This window comes from Papaver somniferum, unplaced genomic scaffold (assembly GCF_003573695.1).
Source record: "Papaver somniferum cultivar HN1 unplaced genomic scaffold, ASM357369v1 unplaced-scaffold_10, whole genome shotgun sequence".
NCBI classification, from domain to species: Eukaryota; Viridiplantae; Streptophyta; class Magnoliopsida; order Ranunculales; family Papaveraceae; genus Papaver; species Papaver somniferum.
In genome coordinates, this window is record NW_020618825.1 from 1,141,174 (window position 1) to 1,146,695 (window position 5,522).

The following is a 5,522-nucleotide window of genomic DNA, read 5'->3' on the forward strand; positions in this document are numbered from 1 at the left end:
TGCTCCTGTTAAAATTGTTTGTCTCCTGTTATGCTTAGGATGCTCCTGTTATGTTGTAAAAATTGTTTGTCTCCTGTTACTTGTGTTCTGTTAACATGTGTTGTTGCTCACTGCCATGTAATGTTTACTGTTATGTGTAATTTGCTGTTAGTTTGATGGAATGCTAGGCTAGATATCTGTGAAGCATTGATGTGATTGTGCAATGGAAGAAATCAGTGCTCATAGCAAGCTGATTTTCTTGCCATTCTTTGTGTATGCTTAGGTTGCACTGTTGATTGAGCATTGGGAGAAACTAGTGCTCATAGCAAGCTAGTTCTCTTCCCATTCTATAGGAATGCCTGTATTCTTGCCTTAGTATTGCTTCATTTCAGTTTCTTTATCACCCCTGCCCTTGGCTTAGGCCTTGGTTCATCTTGTACTGTTTTATGCTTGTAGTTGCTTTGTTCTTTGTTTCTGTCACTGTTTTACTTCCATGTTCATTTTATTTGCTGATTTACTTCTATTGCTGCTACTTCTTTTGGCTTGCTGCAACTCTGTTGCATTTCTCTTATTCCACTGCCCTGCAGCTGCTGTGCAGCACTTGTGCTGCATTGCCTTCCCTTACACTTGCAGTGCTGCTGCTTTCCTTCCCTTGCAGCTGCTGCTGCTGCACTGCTGCAGCTGTTGCTGCCACTCCACTTCTCTTGCACTTGCCCTGCAGCACTTCTCCTGCTGCTGTTGCTTCACTTGCAGTGCTGCTGTTTTCCTTCCTCTTTACTGCCTTGTGCTTCTGCTGCACTGCTGCTGTTGCTGTTGTCTGCTGCCTTCCAAGGCCAACTGAGTCCAAAGTCCAACTGAGCCCAAGTTCAAATCAGTGAAGCCCAAAGGCCCAGATTCTTGACTGAAACAAAAGCCCAAGGTTTAGTTCACTAAGGCCCATTTCATTAAAACCAAAGCCCAAATTCATTAAGGCCCAATCCAATTCAGGCTTAATCAAAAGCCTAAGTTTAAGGCCAAAGCCCATTTGCATTTCAAAGACCAACTGAGCCCAAGCTCAGTTCCTTTCATTGTTAAAAACAAACCCATTAAACCCAACAGTTCCAAAGGGTATTCAAAACCCATTAGCAAATTTAGGAACCCAAAATAGTTAGAACACTCCCAAAACACACCCGATCTCTGTGGATCGACCCGTACTTGCACGAGCTACAACTGACGACCGTGCACTTGCGGTATTACTGTAGGCCCCCGTTTTTATTGCGCTTAATTTTATACACTTCTCCGGGCCCACCAAGTTTTTGGCCGGGGATAATTTTTAGGACCTTTTCAAAGCCTACCATCAATCGATGTTAAGGGTTCTGCCATGGAACATGACCCATGTGAAAAAAGGTACCCCAGTAATTCTTGCGTAGGCATGCTGATTGATTCAATAAATGTGCTAATGGTCATAGTGACGTCATGTCAGTTGTACAGTTTTATGATTTTAACCCTAAGCTAAAAACCACCATCAACAGTTAGATATAACGTTTAAGCACCAATTGTCCTTTCCTTAGTGATTGCAGATCACTTGTTTACTCCATATATTTCTCCCCCTTTTTGTCACAAAATGACAGAGGTACGAGCAAATAAAGGACAAACCGAAAGAATCTAACAACTCTAAAATACTTGTAACAACCAATAAGAGTAAGCACGAGGGTTTCACATACCATTTTAGATAACCAATATTAAAACCGAAACTACAAAAGCAATTTACAAGGGGTTTACTCAATAAATACTTTTGTAGATTTGTATAGATTTAAAAAGAGTCATGAAAAATAAAAACTTTTGGAGAGTTCTACAGAGTTGGAGAAATACTTGCAGAGTTTTGTAGAGTTGGCCTAATTCTTGTAGAGATTTGTAGAGTCTATAAAATTTATCCTATCAAAAACAATTTTTAAAAAAACGTTTATTGCAAACAATCATAATCTGAAACCCTTTAGCCATCAATGAAAATTTTCATTTCACCAAATAACAAAATCACAAAAATTTGATCATATCATATATAATATATATTTATGTATGTATGTATTTAGAATATAATTAAAAATACAGAGAGAGAGACAAAGAGAGAAAAATGGATCTAGAGTATATGTGCAAGCGCTTGCATCAACTTGAAATAAAATAAAATAATATCAGAAAAAAAAGAAAGATAATAAGTGAAGTTTTAAACTTTTGTATAAGTCACCCAAAATCTTTCATATTTTGCAAGACTTTCTCTAACGCAAATATACACATAAATGTCATTCAAGGTCTTTAACATTAGTAAGTATGCAAAGTCTTTAAATTTTCTTGTTTATAACGAGTAACACAAACTTTAACCGATATTTTACAAGTAAATAACGAGTAACATATATTTACAAGGAGTTTTCTAAAGTATACAACCAATAATATAATACTTTGGAAATCTATTAAAGTCTCTGTAAATCACAAAAAGTATTTATTTAGTAAATCCCTGTTAGTTTTAATATGTTATCAAGGAAACAATCGTCGGACGCAATTTTCCCTAATAGACTAACAAATCGACTAAGAAAATTAATTACCTTATTAGACCGATTGTGTATGTATAATCGCTTATTTTTTGATAAGACCAAAATAAAGAATCAAAATTAACTCTATTTTTCTCATCATGCTCTAATTATTCAAACAATAACTTAGACCTTTCTTTAAGTAAAGACAAACACTAGGTTAGTTAACTAGTTTTTCTTGTCAAGGCATTCTGTTAGACTTGAATAACCGAATCCTCCAATTTGATAAGTATAATTAAGATCAGAATAAACTTAGTTTATCTTATTCGGAATCCCATTGGACTAAACTAATGATCCCATATTTCGTTAAGCCATAAAAAATTCATACAAACCAAATAAATTAACTTGCACAATTATTTTCTTAACCAGAAGAAATTAAAACAAACATATACAATACAACACCGCAATTGCACCGAATTTCGTTAAGCAAAAACATTTTATACCAAGCAATAAAGAAGATGCCAATTCTAAAGTCAAATAAATTGACACAGTTTTTCCTAACCGGAAGCAATTGAATCAAAAAAAATCAATCCATACACAATAATGGAACACATCAATCCAATAATTAGTTCAATATTTGATTTTACTGATGTCTTATTTTTTGTATTTGAAATTAATGAAAAAAGGGAAAATATAAAAGACATTGGAAGTAAATACTTGGTTGGTAGTTGCTTTAATGACTCCAATGGTTAAGGTAACGATAGTATCCAACACGAATGCAAGAGCATCCCCGACAAATGAAGCTGAATATAGTTTGGCCAAATGAAAGCCACTAAGAGGGACAAACCAATGCTTCCACCCAAGAGAATGAGATATCACCATTGAGGAACTTCTTCATAAGCCTTCATTAGTTTTGCATGTATGTCCAATTTCACATTTACATTTTTCCATGCTGATGTAGTCTGTTTCCAAATGACACAGAAAGATTCAAAGGCACCTAATATAAAATACCAACAATTTATTTGATGCGGAATTTACATTGGGGAAATGCTTATGTTGAACAACACTGGAAAGAGAACATCATAGTATAAACTTAAAAGATTCAAAAAGTGTTTCATAATGATTCAAAAGAACTACGTAAAACATATATATATATATATATTAAGTGATATTTTAATCGAATGAAATTAACATTTTTAGTTTCAGATTCATTTATAAACACTTTCTGTAAATTCTTACTTTGGAGGAGATATGATAATGCTGCTGAGATCAATTGTATATCAGCCGAAAACCTCACGGGTTCAATTAAAATCTACTGGCTGCATTCACGGACACTTTCTTGTATCCAGTAACTAAACATATGATCCCAAAATTACTATGCTCAAGACTTTTCAGATCAAATCAAAATATCAGTAGTTAACCAGGTGGTAGAAAGATTATGCAAAGCCAAGAAGAACGGCTACCATACCATATTATGCATATAAAGTTATGTCAGTTGGACACCACGGTTTTCACTTATTAACTAAAGATAAAAGAAAGAGAATTAAACTTGTAAATTTTGAATAAAAAAGTTAATCAACTTGTAACTACTGAAGGAGAGATTGGGAGCACATACCAATTTCTTATCACCATCCTCCTATTGAAGGGAATAACCACCAAGAAGGAAAAAGAAAAAAAACGTAAAATTTAAGAAACAGCTGAACTGAACAAGTATCTTTAATACTTCCATTCTAGTTCAAACATATGCTACAAGGATTGGTACGTCACTAGTATACAAGAACCAGTATCAATCTGAGCAGTTACATGGGCGCACACTATTTTCATTCAACGGAAACATCAGCCTAGGCCAGCTAATGATACAATACTCATTGCATTGGCCACTCAAATAATGAGAAAGGTTGGGTAGATAATCGTAAGACAAATTCCTAGTATTTGTTCCGCTGCGTATTGTTTCTATGTCCCAAAGAGTGCCAAGTTAAGTCCTGACATGAGAAATCCCATCATATAAATCAAGCTACTATACCATGGAAGCTGGGACAAGACTTCATGCCCAAGCTCTGATCAGCAACAAGGTCCCCGAACCCATAAGTGTGTTGAACATATGCCCATAAGTGTCCACGTGTAACAACATTGAGTTCAATTCCCTTTCTCACCTTTTCTCATTTAAGTTCTTGCACAAACAGCCCCTTGATTAGTGTCACTGAAAGCAATTATCTCACGAGTCGGGATCAAATGCTCGCTGAGTCTGAAAAGTTGCTGCAGAGGTCTGAAAAATTTCCCGTGATTCCACACCAATCTGTCAATAGGCTCCACCATTTGTTTTCACGCTCCTTGTTGTTCACATCCGAAAGCAACATCATCACTTAAGGTTCTGCAACTCAAATGATTCCTGATAATGTTAGTCTTTTTTTGCCGAGGAGAAAAGACTAATCAAATTAGCATACCCTTCAGCAGTTATTTTGGTCGACTAATCAGAAAAACACAAATCTAGAAGTCAGTGTGCTCTTTTTATACCCTTCTCTAGTAGAATCATGTAAGACATTCAGTTTGTATTCTACCCAGAGCCAGGGCATCATAATTCTTAGCAAAAAAAGATTTCTTTCATTTTGCAAACCTTTTCTATTAGAAACATGAACTCATTTAACATTTTCTTTGGATGGAGAAAAGCTCCTTATTGCAAGAAACTCATAAAACAACTTCAATGTCGAATAAACTTATTGAAGAAGAGGAAGGATTAGATGATCAGAGACTATTGTGAAGACATTTTACAGCTTCTAAGGAATTGTCAAGATCAAAGGGCCTTTGCCTTTGCTGGCCAGATCTCCAAGGATCAGAATATAGTGGATACCTACGAACTGCTAGACCGTTTCTGTGAAACCATTATGATTTACAGTACATTCGGAAAAACAGAGACTTTCCGAGCCACATCAATGAAACAGCATCGAGTTTGATATATGCTTCTGCAAGATGTGGTGGTGATCTTCCTGAGTTGATTTAGTGGGTTCGCTAGTAGATTTTCTTTTAGTTGATTTAGTGGCCAAA